The sequence below is a fragment of the Vespula vulgaris genome, chromosome 9 (genome assembly GCF_905475345.1).
Source record: "Vespula vulgaris chromosome 9, iyVesVulg1.1, whole genome shotgun sequence".
In the NCBI taxonomy this organism is placed as follows: Eukaryota; Metazoa; Arthropoda; class Insecta; order Hymenoptera; family Vespidae; genus Vespula; species Vespula vulgaris.
Genome location: NC_066594.1, coordinates 5,154,286 through 5,169,579, shown reverse-complemented (window position 1 = coordinate 5,169,579; position 15,294 = coordinate 5,154,286). Strand labels below are relative to the sequence as shown.

At 44.0% G+C, this 15,294-nt stretch overlaps 1 long non-coding RNA gene across 4 annotated transcripts in view; it reads left to right on the top strand.

Annotated features, from left to right (window-relative positions):
• Positions 1-15,294, top strand: part of LOC127066381 (uncharacterized) — a 576,444-nt gene that overhangs the window by 316,890 nt on the left and 244,260 nt on the right. Inside the window, exon 3 of one of the 4 annotated variants that reach the window (XR_007782373.1) lies at positions 12,764-14,697. The exons of the other annotated variants lie outside the window; for them this stretch is intronic. This is a non-coding gene — a long non-coding RNA (uncharacterized LOC127066381). Of the gene's footprint in view, positions 1-12,763; positions 14,698-15,294 lie in introns of those variants that run through there. 4 annotated transcript variants of the gene reach the window in all.

Sequence of the window (15,294 nt, the reverse complement as noted above, 5' to 3'; positions counted from 1 at the left end):
TGGGTCAAGGACAAAAAAGAAAAGAAGAGGAGTCGGTTATTGTTACGAAGAAAGGATGGAAAGTTTGAAAGGGGTCAAAGAGGGGGAAGGAGGAAGCTTTTCTCACGGCTCGTCTCGAAGTTGCGCGTACACTTCACTATGTCGTCGCTGTAAGTGGATCGAGGAGGCTAAAGGGCAGACCGTTGCTAATTCTTGGTACACTTTAGTTTCGAGAGCTACCGAGCCCGTGAAAGCTCGTTCCTCGACTATCGCACGTCGCTCTCGGTCGACAGAAAATGCGGAGTTTCATAATCGCGGCGAGTGCAGCGTTTCATACTCGACGCGCGTTCCTTCCGAGTAACAATAGCGCTGACGAGACGAATCGAGATTCTACCGTTGTTGTTAACGCTACCGGCTGGAGACGTTTAAACGTGGCATCTCGTCGTTTCAAGAAGCAAGCTTTAAAATCATTCAGATATATAAGTATGCGGCAAGTTTGTTCCCATCGACACCGTCTATGTTCTTACCAGATTCAGCCGATTATCCTACCGATAGCCGATCGATTCTATTCTATCGAACACGATCGACCTTTGAACGAGAAAACCCGAGATAGACGTCTCACAAATCACGCGTCATTACCTTCACCGATTTATATTATATCGCTGCGAGAGTACGACGATTACCGCGAAATTTATTACACGAGTTGGAATTGCCGGAGAAGAGACGTTTCTCTTTATCTCCCTCTCTTCGAACGTTATTATAGAACTTCAAAGCGCTTAGATCGGTAGGTATTCCAAGTATCTTAGATATCCAAGCTCATGGTTTCCCGCGAGAGAAAGGAACGTTATAAATAGAATTAAGAGATTCGTGACGACCGGTTGAAATTTTTCGTATCGAAATATTCAGCGAACGTGCGCTCGCACGATCGACCTTTCGGCAAACGAACGAAAGGTTCTCTATTCGCCGCTATGTGCACTGCTATCATCATACAGACGCGAAAGGCGTGTCATTAGAACGAAATTTCGAGCGTTTACGTGATCGCGCGGTTTGAACTGACTCCAAGCCGACAGATATGGGCACACGTCGTGGCACAAGAAACGTTGTTGGAGATCGTTTGCTCGCGAGCACGATCGACCTTTGGGCAAGTAGACGAGACGAACGGCATCCTCCTCTTTCTCCTCTTTCTCCTCCTTCTCCTCCTACATCGCAAGAGGTGTGTCATTACACGAAATGCTAACTGCGCGTGCCTAATAGCTCGGCAACCGGGATTGTATTCGTGCCGCAATGCTTGAGCCGGAGCTCGTTGCCGGCTCTATAATCGATGTCAGGGTCGTGTACTCGACTAGCATTAGTAAACTTAGGAAATATTCATTCTCCTCTTCTTTCCCCGCGATGAAACGTACCACCGCCTAACGATCCCGAACGATTCCACCTCATTCTTTTGTCTCGCCAGCGATGATCGTTCGAGGCATCATTTTCCACGTCACTTTCCAAAGGCGCAACCTGCGATTACCGTTGAAATTGCAACGAGCCTATCGACGAGATTGCGTTTGCTGCGGCGGATAACGATAACGAGCACTCCATTACTTACTATCTTTCATAAGGATTTCGTTTCTCCCTCGTCGGATTCATTGGGATATTCTTTTCGAGCAGCTGTGCTCTTTCCTCCATTTTCTTAACTTCGTTCTCGTGCACGCACTAAATCCCGACCGGTTGCCTCCTAACGACGTAAACTACTTCTTCGCAATGACGAAGAATTGCCGAAAATTTCGGTGAGTTGGCGCCTCGATGCGAAAAGGGCGGAGTCTCCAGCGAGTTCGTCTGATTTATATCCAATGCTAGTGGGCTCTTTTCAAATGCCGGCTTCCTATTCTGTAATAGATTAAATTCGCCGCATTCTCGATTCTTGCACGTTCTCGTAAATAATGTTCGATATGGTCTTTAACGCGGCAAGTTAGAGGAAAGTTATAGCAAGTTCGGAATTTATTGTATTTAGTTGGCCAACAAGTAATGTCGAAATTTCCGATATTTTACAACTAAATAAATAATACTATATAGTATTTCTTTTTGCTAGTATTTTTTATTTTTCACTGCAAATATCATCCGTACGTGCGATGATAAAAATAGAGTCGGAAACTCAATTTGATAAATTCTCTTTCCCTTGTTTTTTCTTTCTTCCTCGTGCTTTATTCTCATTCGCGTGTTATATCATAAAAATAATTTCACAGAGAATCGCAAAATAAACGTAGACTTCCTACGAACAGATTTACGATATGATTCCAATAATTCTGTCAAGGAGTATAAAAGTATCTCGGTATAAGGTTTAAAGCGACTTTCGCGACTACATCGCCTTCTGGACGGACAACGGTAAAGAAGCAAAAAAGAAGTAGAGAAAGAGGAAAGAAGAAGGAAGAAGGAAGAAACGGAGGGAAGAGAAAGAGAGAATCTCGAGATTGAGATCGTGTACGAAAGCCGCGGAGAAAAGACATTGTCGGCTCGTAGAAAGGAACAATTTTATTGTCGTATTGGCTCGATTCCAGACGGAAGCAAATAAAATAGACGCGAATATCCGCGTGGATGTGGAGCAGCGCGCCAAGGGGTCTCGACTTTAAGATGCAATTTGAGCGTCGCGAGTTAATTCTACCTTAAATTGCTCGCGGCCTTTGCCTTCTGACCTCTCACCTTATATTTCCTCCATTTCCAGCTCTTCTTTCGGGAGATACGCTTTGTAGTTCGTCCCAACTTCCTCGAAGTCGGCTACGTTTTTATCGCCCTCGAATATGCAAGAATTATTAGAGGTAGAATTTTTTAAGCGAAATATAGAGGAGAAGAAAGTTAGGAGAATGAAATCGAAGGAAGGAAGTGAGAAAAGAAGCGTGTACGCTGCGCGAAAGGACGACCTTTGCCGTCCTCGAGCCTCTTAAGAAGCAAAAGAGAAGAGCGGTCAAAGGCAACGAGCGAATCCCTGGCTTTACCACGGGCTGTTAAAGAAATTGTGTTGGAAGCGTTAGTGGCGTCTGCGACGAGCACGACAACGACCAAGATACGGTATTTGTCCGCTCGTTTCACGGAACCAAAACGATCGTCTCCTTCTTTCCACGACGTTAATAAATGGTATATCTTTCTTTCTTCCCTCATGCCTTTCTCCTTTTCCTTTCGCTCCTCTCTGACTCGGACAAATCCGCTTAAAGCGCTAAAAGACCACTTGTAACGGCAACACGATCTCGAGAGCACGGCGAACGCGAACGGCCTTCTTCGATTTTACTAGCGAAATGCTTTCCCACGGATCTTCTCTCATCTATTCTTCCTTGTTAAATTTGAAAAATATACGTTTCGCTACACGTCGTGTCTTTTTGCCTTTCTCGAGCATGGCGCTTTCCAACCATGACTCTTTTTCCTCGTATCTCATTTATTTATCTCTCTTTCTCTCTGTCTCTTTCTGTCTCTCTCTCTCTCTCTCTCTTTTTTTTACTCTCTCTTTCTCTCTCTCTCTCTCTCCGTCCGTGTCTTGATAAATTCGCCCAATGATCGAGAGGCGTGACTAACTGGTAGACGGGCGGGTAGCGCGCGAAATGACTTTGGCACTGCCGAGAGGACGGCCTCTAATTAGACGCTAGTCGAACGCTCTCGGTCTCGTGACGTCGTTTCTCGGAAAAGAAAAAAGATAGAAAGAAAGATAGAAAGAGAAAGAGAGGAATAGATCGAAATGGACCAACGAAGTCCACTGTAACTACCACGATTGCTTCTTTCTAGTCTATCGATCGATAAGCCGCTCGAACGAAATAAGAAGCTTGTTAATTGGTTCCGGAACGACTGCTGTCTCCGTAAATACGTCGTAACGGTAGGAAACGGGACGTTTTCTCGGGAGTAGCAATGTGATACCGTTGCCCTATGCGGAAATCGAATACGACGCATTGAAACGTACTTCTCGCGTTCACTTAACTCCGCGACCGTTAAGTTCTATATCGACACTTAATTAGCAATGCATTCCTTCTTCATATAAACTTACAAAACTTAGTTAATGAATATGTAATGAGAACGGGCCATCGTATTTCTTTCTCTTTCTCTCTCTCTCTCTTTTCACTTCCCTATTATTTATTCAATTTCTAATTAACAATCCTACTACTTCCTTTTCTATCGATTTATCATTATATTTCGCGTAGGAGCAACGTCATTAAGTCAGTCGGTAAATACAGGATAAATATCGTCATCGAACATAAAAAATATCGTAGGAATTTGTTGCGAACACCTACGACCTTTAACACACGCACGCGCGCACACACACATTCTTTCTTTCTCTCTCCTTTTTACCACATAGTCCGTTTACTACTCGTGGCATTATGCAATTAATTAGACCGCATTGAATCTTCGATTTTGTTGGCTTTCGTTGTGTACAAAACAAGGAAGGAGAAGAAGAGAAGAAGGGGACTACAAAGAGAGGACAGACAGAAAGAGAGAGAAAGAGAGAGAGAGAGAGAGAGACAAAGAGAGAGACAGAGAGAACGAAATGCCGAGACGGGTCGTTTTCTCGCGCCTTTGATGCCCCGAGATTTGCGGCTCTATTTTGCATACCACGTGGCCGTCTACCACGCGGTCGCTCCTCCTCGATCTCACCTTCTCTTTCTATTTCTCTCTCTCTCTCGGTTTCTCGCGCTCTCTCTTACTTCTTCTGTCCACGTTTAGAAAATTAAACGACGACAACGATGGCGGCGGTGGCGGTGGCGGTGGTGGTGGCGGCGGCGGCGGCGGTGGCGGCACGCGGTTAGACGCATTGTCAAGCCGTACTGTTGGGCAATTAGCTCAAGCCTTTGCTCTCTTCTTCTCCTTTCTTCTTTCTCTTCGAGTACGTGCTCGCGCACGCTATCTATGCGCGTCTATCCGCGAAAGTTTCTTCTCCTTTTCTCGAGTCAGACAGCCAGACGAAGAAGAGAGAGTAGAGATCGACGACGTCGGAGAACTCAGACGTGGATTTGCTAGTCTGTTGCAGTGACCCCTCTCTCTCTCTCTCTCTCTATCTCTATCTCTACCCTTTTCTTCGTCCTCTTATTTAACTTCTCTTTCTCCTCCTTTTCCACGCTCGTCGTCGCGGTCTTAGTCGTCTCGACCAAGAAATCCGCGTGCTCCTAGGAATCGACCCCGACGGGGTAGTAGGCAAGAAATAGATTTGTGGACCGCGTGGTGTCTGCGGCGCCCGACGAAATTAGAGTCCACGCGGATCCGAGCCGGAGATTTTGGCACGACGACGCGCCGACTCTCGGTCAGACCTTTCTTTCTCTTTCTTTCTTCCTTTCTTTCTTTGTCTTTCTCTCTCTCTCTCTTTCTCTCTCACGTAAGAGAAACGGTAGAAAGAAAAAGAGGAGAGAGAGAGAGAAAAAGAGAGAAAGAAAGAAAATGAGACGGCAAAAGAATTGAAAGCTTTCTTCGAGATACGCCTTGGTATTTGGATCAACGAACTCCCGTTTGCCTTGAATTCTCGCTTTATTACCTTCTCGTAACTAGAAGTCGTTAGTGCTCGCAAACGAAATGAATTTTCGAAGCAGACCGAAATAAACGTCCGACTCTCCCAGAAGAAAAGAGAAGCGACCGCTTGTCTGTCCAAAAGATTATCCCGCTTCGTTTTATCGCTTGCTCGTTCGCAGGAGTCGGTTAAAAATTCCGCGTCCTTCTCACGTCACATTAGCGGCACGAGATACAGCTTCTGGAACAACCTTCGTACACTTTCTAGACTTGACGTGAAACACTTTGCATTTATTGCGACGAAGAGGAGAGAGAAGGAGAGAAATTGTAACTCGCTGTCTTACTCTCCGTGACGATGTTTCCGCACGAAAATTTCTCTGCGACTACGACTTCATTTTCGCTCGGAATGAAATTCCGCACCCGGAAATTTATGTTCTTCGTAAGCATCTGGGACACGAGCTATTTAAATGAGAACTTCATAAATGCGATAATCACTGAATTTCAAATTGTATTAGATTTTCACAAGCTAACTTTCCTTTGCAACATCCTCCGTATGGTTATCGTATGTACGGGGCAAGTCAAAAGTTTCTAAGCGAGCATAAAGTTCCCAAGTGATTTTAAATATCTATTTCGTCATTTTTTTGATTAATTTCCTTTTACATTTGAACGTAGTTCGTAGTTTTACAATCTGATGAAAAAAATATTAATCCAAAAAGTTTCGAAAAAGAGTAATTGACTTTTAAAAACGTTTACCACGTTTCGTCTCACCTCCTTGCACATATTAAGTGAAAAAATATGAAGCTGGAGAAGGAAGTTCCATTATAATTATTTTCGTTGATCACCTTTCAATGAACCCGTAATGTCACATTGAAAATTTCGATAACGACGAACAAACGAGGGAGATCCATTATTCGGTATAAATTGCATCTCGAACAGTGTGAAAAGAAGAAAAGCGACGGTAATGTCGTGAACGCGATCGGCTGGAAATACGATTTCCCGGTTAGAGCTGTTTTCCTAGAATTTATCGTCGTGGTAATAGATATTGGAACTGTGAATTCCTTATTACGTACTGCCGTTAGATGAAAGATAATGATGATTCGTAGCCGCGAACTTTGCTACCGTGCAAAATCGTTTCCTCTCGCGTAACCCGCGGCCACTTATTACATGCCTCGTTCGCGACTCGTCGCACGTAATGGATATTGATTGTTCGTGGTATCCCACCGTTTATCTACTCTCTGATCTACTTCAAGATCCAATCGTGTGAATTCGATGTTGATTCCTTTACAAGCACGAACTTCTATATCTTTCGTTTCTTTGGACTTACGTACGAGGTCGAAAAGAAGAAGAAAAAGAAGAAGAAGAAAAGAACAATTTTTATTATACAAGCGTTCAAATACGTCAATAGGAATAATTGTATAACATTTTGTGAAAGATAAATAAAGGGAAAAGAAGGCACGAGTTAAAAAAGAAATAAAGTAGGTGACAGAATGGCGCCAAAGTCTCGCACAAACACGAAAAATATGTGTATGAACCAAATACACTCTTACACATAAGCGTATGTGTCTTTAAGTTAGTGTACACACCTGTGTACACGTTACAGGCAACTTAATGAGAAAGTCACTGGAAAGAGGAGACGAGAGTATGTACACGGTGATCGACGAAGTTCTACGCGGCACCGGCTACCTCAAAGGCGTGGCGATGGTGGTTGCTTGTCGGTTTCTTACCACATTCATCCTCCGCGAGATGTATTATTTATCAGAAGAACCACCAAGTCTTCTCCTGGTCGCGCGAGTTGGCCGACCGACGCGGGTTCTCACGAACACTTACATATACCTCTATGCTACACGATGCTATTTTTGGAACAACGAATCTTCAACTCGACCGACGTGTCAAACTCAAAATAGTTTACTATTTATAGAATATTTTTAATCATTTTCTCTCAACATATTTATTTATTTTTCACAGCGAATATTTTATTTCTCGCTGAACGTATTACGATAAATGATTAGACACGTTTTTCAATAATTTTTTAAACTAGCCATTTTACTCTACGCTTTGTTAATATTTCCCGCGATCGTTTAGCAACGAAGAATGTATAAACGATTTACATTGGCGCTTCGTCGAATCGTAAATTCCTTAGTTACTTCTTTGCGCCGTTAGTCGTGGTTCGTGAAACGAATGCTCTAATTACGTTCTCTGTCTTCTCCGCCGCTGTACGTGATCGCGATTCTATTATATTTGCGGCTCGTATGCGTCGGCCTTGCACGCGCTAGAAATATCTTTCGAAAGTATTTTCCGTAGGGCTCCGATAAAAAAATGTACAGGAAAGTTCATTGGCTGGATAAATATCATCGGGAGAGAATAATGTCGTTTTAAAAGAAAGATTAAAATCTTATTATCAGCACCTGCCATGCTCGAGATTCTCTTTGCCAGGGAGCGGACGTGTATGCGTGTATGTTCGTTTATGCGAGCGGCGTTCGCACTTTTATAATACAATGGTAAGACTAACGCTGATTCTTTCTCTATGATGCGTTTGCGTGGTAAAATGTGCTGGTAAAAAGAAGAGAAAGAAGAGGAAAAAGAGGAAGAAGAGGAAACTCAACGAGCGAAGCGCGTGGACTCCTATACGCTCGTTCATACAGTTGACATTTAAATACATTATCATAATAATGCAAGCGGGTGCATGTTAAGTTAATATCATTATACCTTCTTTTACGTCGAGGTGGTGCGAGCGCGCGCTCAAGACGGTAGTTCCTCTTTTGCGAGAATGAGAAAAAGAAATAAAGAAAAAGAGAGATAGAGACAAATTGAAAGAAGAAAAGAGAAGACACTCGTTCTTCTTTAAGGATAAGAAAAGGAGAATACGTTTGCCTAAGCATCGTTCTTTTTCATTCTCTCTCTTTTTCTCTTTTATATTCTTTTCCTTCTTGGTGTACGCATTCGCGACGCCTTCAGGACAGTAAGGATAATATATTTCTTGTCTGGCCGACAATTTGTTGCCATCGGACGAGGTAATCGAACACGATCGAGCCAACGCACGCGTTTTATTCTTCGCGAACGCGTACCAACGAGATTTCGGTGCCCTTTCTCTCGTGATTTTTCATCGAGCTTCGACGTGCGGTTAAAATGGTCAGTAAAAGTCCGTATGTACGATGTAACTGTGTATGTACCCACGTCGATCGAAATTTTCGTTTAACAAATGACGGCTTGTACGATCGAAGTAAATTACGTATGATCGAATTTGATTACAATAATCGACTCACTCGCTACGTACCAATGTATAATATCGCTACGTTCGATTTCCTGATTTTTCAATTAAATATTAAATATTTCCCTTCTCTCTCTTTCTTTCTCTCTCTTTTTCTCTCTGTATCTCATTGCTTTCCCATACACGGTTCTCGTCTACGGGAAGATCGACGAAGAAGTGCGTGGGTCCGACTCGAGCGAAGAATTCTTGGAATGATACTACGTAAATTCTATCCTCTACCTCTTGAGAGAAGGAGCAAAGAAAGGAGATAAGAAGAGGAGAAAGGAGCAAAGAGAAACGTATACGATCGTACAAGAGTCTTGTAACTCGACAAGCTTGGACGTCCAGCGCAGTGTGCGTCACAAAGAGACCGCGAGCGGCACTAGCGAGAAGGCAGATTTTTAGTGTTCGTACTAGCACGAGAGAAAGAGAGATATAGAGGGGAAAGGGAAAAAGGGCTAGCCGCGGTAGGGGTATAGGAAATATATTGATATTTATTTACGACTGGTAATAATAATTGATCTTGGGGCTGCAACTCGCTCGCGGTGCCGAGACGTCCCTCTTTCTTTCTCTTTTTCTCTTTCTCTCTTTCTCTCCTTTACTCGCGAGAGAATGGTGGAAGAGAGAGGGAAAGAGAGAACGTCGAAGGTAGAGAGGAGCTGGAACGAAGCGAGTCCATGAGCGCTCGAGCTGGCCCAGGGCCTTACGACTTCTTTATTTCGCCCGGCCGTATATCAGGTCCAAACGAAAGGGGTTAAAGGTGTACACTCCACTGAATAAATTCGCAACCGCCTCGACTTCCAACCCTTTCTTCTCCTCCTTCTCCTCCCCCTCTTTCTCCCCCTCATCCTCCTTCTCATCCTCCTCTTTCTCTTTCTCTTTCTCCATCTCCTTGTCGCTCCGTCGTTTCTCGCGTCGGCCCTTTAATTCGACGGGACGCAGAAAGAGCGGTAAAAAAAAAGAAACGTTCAACCGTGACTAATGAGAAACGAAAACGGCCACGCGAAGCACCTTTTCTCGGTATTTAAAGTTCGTTCTCGCGATAGGAGGCGCTGGAATTAACAGGTGTCACGTGGGGTGAACCTCCGCGAAAAGGGTGAGAAAGATCCTATGTACTTTAGCACCGGGATGATCCGTTCATACGAATTATAATTTTCACGGGTCGCAAGTCTTCTAGATACATACTCCCTTTTCCGCAAGAGTGTACTACGAGGATACTCGTAGTGCGGCTCGTTAGTTCGACGCGGTCAGTGAAACGTTAGGGGGCTTAAATAGCGCCATTTAATAAATACGTCGATCGTAAACTATTTCGCCTGGGATCATTAAATATCAACATATTACAAAAGCCTTTCTCTCATACCTTCTTTCATACGTTTCATTCTCCTTCTCTCTCTCTCTCTCTCTCTCTTTATCTTTCTCTTTTTCCCATTCGCATCTCGGGCACCGTTTCTTCTTCTCTCCGTGCCGTTTCGTTCCCTCCATAACATACTCGCAATAAATCTGCGCCTCGTGTACGCATACACACGAAAGAGAGAGAAAGAGAGAAGAAAGAAGAAGGGCTACCCTCGCGCCCGTCGCTGTCCGTCGTTCGTGTTCCGTATCTACTATTATTTCGAAAGGGTCGTCCCGGCGTCGTAGACTACAACGATACTTCTCGTGTCGCGATAAAACATTCCGTTCTTACGTAGATACGTTCAAACATATTCTATGAATATTTTTGCTTGTTCTACGTCGTGTACGTATGGGTACCTACATACGTTCCGTACCCAATTCAACCGATTGCTTTAAAAATCATTTTTCTTCATAGTTCGAGCTTCTTTTCACGGCTATTACGAATCACGTATATAAAAAGGTCACAGGAAAACAATCCACGAGCGAACTTTTTTTTTGATATACCTAGTACGAGTAACACGTAATCGTTAAGGTTACTTCCGTGTCTTTGAAGTATGCATAAGAGTAACCGTTACGCCCACTCGGGGAACTACGGTGAAGAACTTTCTTTTATTTGACGTCGATATTCCGTATGCACCGAGTGCGATGGTTCGTCGACCTCAAACAACTTAAAGAAAAAAAACAACAAGAAAGGTGTTCGGCCGAAAAACGCTCTGCGACATTCTCCATGAGAACGTAGAGAGTGTGTGTGAGAGAGAGAGAGAGAGAAAGAGAGAGAGAAAGAGAGCGAGAGAAAGAAAGAGAGAGAGGAAAGAAAGAGAAGATTCGTAGAGAGATTCAACATGGTCCAATGAGTAGCGGCGCGGTCCAGCTTGGAAGTCGGTGCCTACCAAAAACGGAATGTAAAGTAGCAATTCTACGGGAGATACATATCTTCCATCAAGGTGGTCGCCGGCCGTCGAGAGGCGCTATATACGAAATACGAAAATCCTACGGACATCCCTGGGCCCAGTGGACTCCTCTTCTTTCGCAAGTCGAGAGTACCAGGCAGACGCTATACATCACGCCTTCTTTCGAGAATGTGTGTGCGTCTCTGGTCTGTGAAAAACGCATGCGCGCCAGGAAGATTTCGTGCTCGCTGGCGCGAGAGTTAAAAAGTTGAAAAGTTGCCCTCTGCGTTAGAGTTATGCGCGAGATGCGAGCAGTACTTTTGGACACTGATAAAGCGACGCAACGCCGCCGTCCTCGCGAACTGAACATATGTACGCGAATCTCTACCTCGCGTGTGTGAACGCGACGACGACAGTGCGAGAAACGCTCGACAAAGCCGCGACACCTGCCTGTTTCTCGCACCCTACCCACAACCCACGTTTTTAGGAACCGCCCCGATTCCACCGTCCAGATAAAATCTCACCCTCTACCCAGACTCGAAAGGACTAATGTGTCAACGATGAAAAGAACAAAAAAAAAAGAAATATTCGCGATACGGATACAACTATTTCATTCTCGTTTTCTTTTTCCTCCAGCAAGATTCGTGAAAGATATATGAATGTATCTTTGTAACTCGTACGACTTTTTCAGTAAACGAACGGACATGAGCGGAACGATAAAATTTTCTAGGACAATCGACCTACTGTTTATTTCGCGAATCGCGAAATCGCCGTATTCGTGGAAAATACGACGAAGCCAATAAACACGAATTTCGTTCTTCAACGCGAATTTCTCTCTCTCTCTCTCTCTCTCTCTCTCTCTCTTTCTTTTTCTTTCCTTTCGTTTCTTGGCGAATCGATAGCATTCGTCGATAAAAATAAGAATTTAACGAGGAATTTTCACCTACCGACCGAAAATAATGCCAATCCCTGTCTGCGTAGAATCTTTTGCGCTTCTCTGAACCAAAACGCGTTCGACAACGTTGTTATCATAATAAATAGCCGTATGGAGACTCGCTTTAAACCTCGTCCATAGGCCGAAAGGCCGCAATAAAAGTATCAATGTCTTCTCTCGCTTTTTCTCTCTCTCTGTTTTTCTTCTCTCTCTCGAAAGAGGAGGAGAAGGAGGCAAGGCCGATACGAAACCGAGCGACGCTATTTTGCCGATGCTGACACCGCAACCGCCGACGCCTAAAGCCAGCCAATAAAGGTTCAACGCGCTCGTACAAACTCCGAAGCACAAATCAAAAAGTAATGGCTAGTTAGTCGCGCCCGCCGCGTAAATGTACGCCGAGAATGACCGAGGGCGGACGTTTAACCCCTTGGCCGCGGCGATTAACCGACAAATTGGACGCGCCTCGCCATCTTTTTCGGCCGTGTCGAATTGTAGTACGATCACGGAGGTAAAATTTACGATCGCGACATCGGAAGCGAGATTTCTTCGTTTACTGCCGACTTCATCGTTCAAGGGATTCCTTAGCGAAATTAAATGCAATCGACGTTACATGGTATTACATGGTAGCCGTATTTACACACTTTCGTGCCAGTCCGTCTTCCTCTCGTTTCCTACGTGATGACTCCTTTCGACCTTTTCTATCTCGCGTCGGTTGAAAGTCCGGATAGATATATTTGCCCTATCACAATAATTTTCCCATACCGGGAAGCGGAAGGCCAAGTTGCGCGAACTTTAACACCTCGCGTTTGCGTTTCTAACGCCTGCGAAGAGTTAATGACGTTTTTCTTTCTCTTTTTGTTTCAGGTAAGTACATCTTCGCGAGAGCAATGTCCGGAGTTGCGGGAAAAAAGAAAAACATATGTAGCAAAGAGGAGTAAAAGGTTACGTAAGTATAGTGCGGTGCACGGAGGGAAGGAGAAGGTGATTAAAATATGTAATGGCAAGAGAAAATATTAGCGTTGGTTACCGTACGATTTTACTGTTTCTTAGAACGTGTAAATGATAAAATGATGATTCTACTTTTGTATCATCGAACATTTTCAACGTGAAAAGATCTAATAAGAACAGAAGCAATCGTTTCACTTGTTCTCGATCGTTCATGGATAATAAGCCGAAACGTCCGTGGTGACGCATTAAATTTCCTTCGTACTTTCACACGGCCGTCGAGAGTTCAACAAGAGAGTACATCGTGAGTCTTATACCGGTCTTTCTACGGTAGCTCCTCGGGCTAACGACTAGGCGGCCCTAAGGCGAAGGTGCAACACCAGCCACGAAGCGAGCTGGTCGAGCCAGTGCATCTAACTCAATCGCCGAGAACGCGGGTAAGAAGTTGCCAACGAAAAGGAAGGAAACGATCGTTCGCGCGCACGAGGAGCACTTCGTAGGCCGTAACACCGAGATAGCACTACCCTACGACGCCTTTACGCTTGTTAACCGTTCCGACACAGTCCACCTCGCGGCCAAGACGAGGGTGGTTACATCGTCCATCCTTTCGCCTAGCGCCAAGCTAATTATTTATCGCTCGGAGAGATAGCAACATCGATTTTCATTCGAATTTACAAGCAGCTTCTCGGAGGTTGAATTTATTGACTTCGCAAAATAAAATGTACTGTGTAAAGTAACAATCACATCTTCGAGTGTTAAAATTTCAAAGAAATAAATTCGACAGCTAAGAGTTGTAAATCATTACATTTTTTAATCTTTTATTAGACTCGTGGATCAGTATCAATTTGACTTTTGGAAAATACGTGTCTCGAAGGTGACTAAAGTAATAATAATTCTTTTATAAAAATGTAAAGTCGAAGAGCTATCGGTATGATTTACGAAGGAATATTTGATGGCTTTTGGGAATACTGCTGCAAGAATTACAGATATCGGTATATCCTAGCAAGTTCCTGGTCAAAGGCGCGAACGTTCAATTATCGCGGTCCGCACTGTAAATCATGAAGGAGATACCGATCCGTGCTTCGACGACGACCTCTCAGAACACCTTCAAGGTTACCGCACCGACTCCACAAGAGAAGTTATCTGTGGAGATGGTGGAACGGTAAACAGGAAATGTATTCAATCGATAAAGCCGGGGTGGAACGAAGAAGAGGAAGGGGATGTAGCGGCCAAGATATTTATCTTGGATCGTGGGAGTTTGCAAGGGGAATTTATAGTTCGCGGAGCGGAAGATCATCGCGAATTACGTATACTTTGGTACACGCGAAGAAAATCGCAGCCTCGAAAGGATTCCGCGAATTCAACGAGGAACGATTTTCTTTAATCGACCTAAGTCAAGTCTTCTGTACCTACACATACCGAGGTGTATACTTGAATGATCGATAAATTTTAATGAGAGAGAACGGACTTTTGTCGTCCTTCATCGTTTCGTTGAATCTTCTTTCTAAACGAGTTCTCTTCCAATACTCCAAACATTGGCATTCATTCATTAGTGCATTTTATGCATCGCAATCCTTTATAATCAATTTAAGTCGCGGCTATGAAAACGTATCCCGAACTTGGTAGCATCCAATTATTTGAATCTGTAAACGTCCGAATATAACGATGCATTTAATAGATAAAAAGGCCGTCTCCATTATATGCGCTCGCATGTGTAAATTTCAATACGCACCCTCCTTTCTCTCGTTTATACGCGTTCGCGATACCCATAAATATGTATTATCGTCCGTAAAATCGGTTAATCGTTAGTCGATATTTAGCGTACACAGCACGAGATAACGTTTCGTTGATGGTCAGCAAATTGAAGATTCGTATACGCTGAATCATCCTTGTTCGAAATAAAAAAAAAAAAGAAGAAGAAAAACTTTCAGAGCGAACTCCAGTCAGGATTTTTTATTCGAAAGACGAACGATTCTCATATTTCCCATCTTTATGAGAGAGAAACAATCAAGTAGCGTAAGAAATAAACGGAAAGCGTGAAGTTGGTTCCTATCGTTGTAGCGTCGGAATAAGAGTTCGCTCGTCATCGTTTCAACGCTTTACGCTTTGCAAACTGTATTTCACTGGCCTGCGCAGTAATTTTATGTTCCAGCTGTCTCAGCTATCTTGCCGTTGCAACGGAGAGCCGCGGTACGTCAACTCGCCAGGCTAGATATCCGAAGTTTACTGTCGTTCGGTGATAACCCGTAAATTGCCAAGCATAGGAGAGGGATATATAAGCAATAGCACAAAGCCGTAATCTGCGGCCAATCGCCCGCGGAATCAACGCGCAGGAAACTTCTATCGGCGATTCCGTTGGTCTCTCTCACGAACACGCTAGCCTTTCCACGCTCAGAGATCCGCTGCATTTTGCCCGCGTATATTTTGCTCGGCGTTCTTTCTTTCACGAT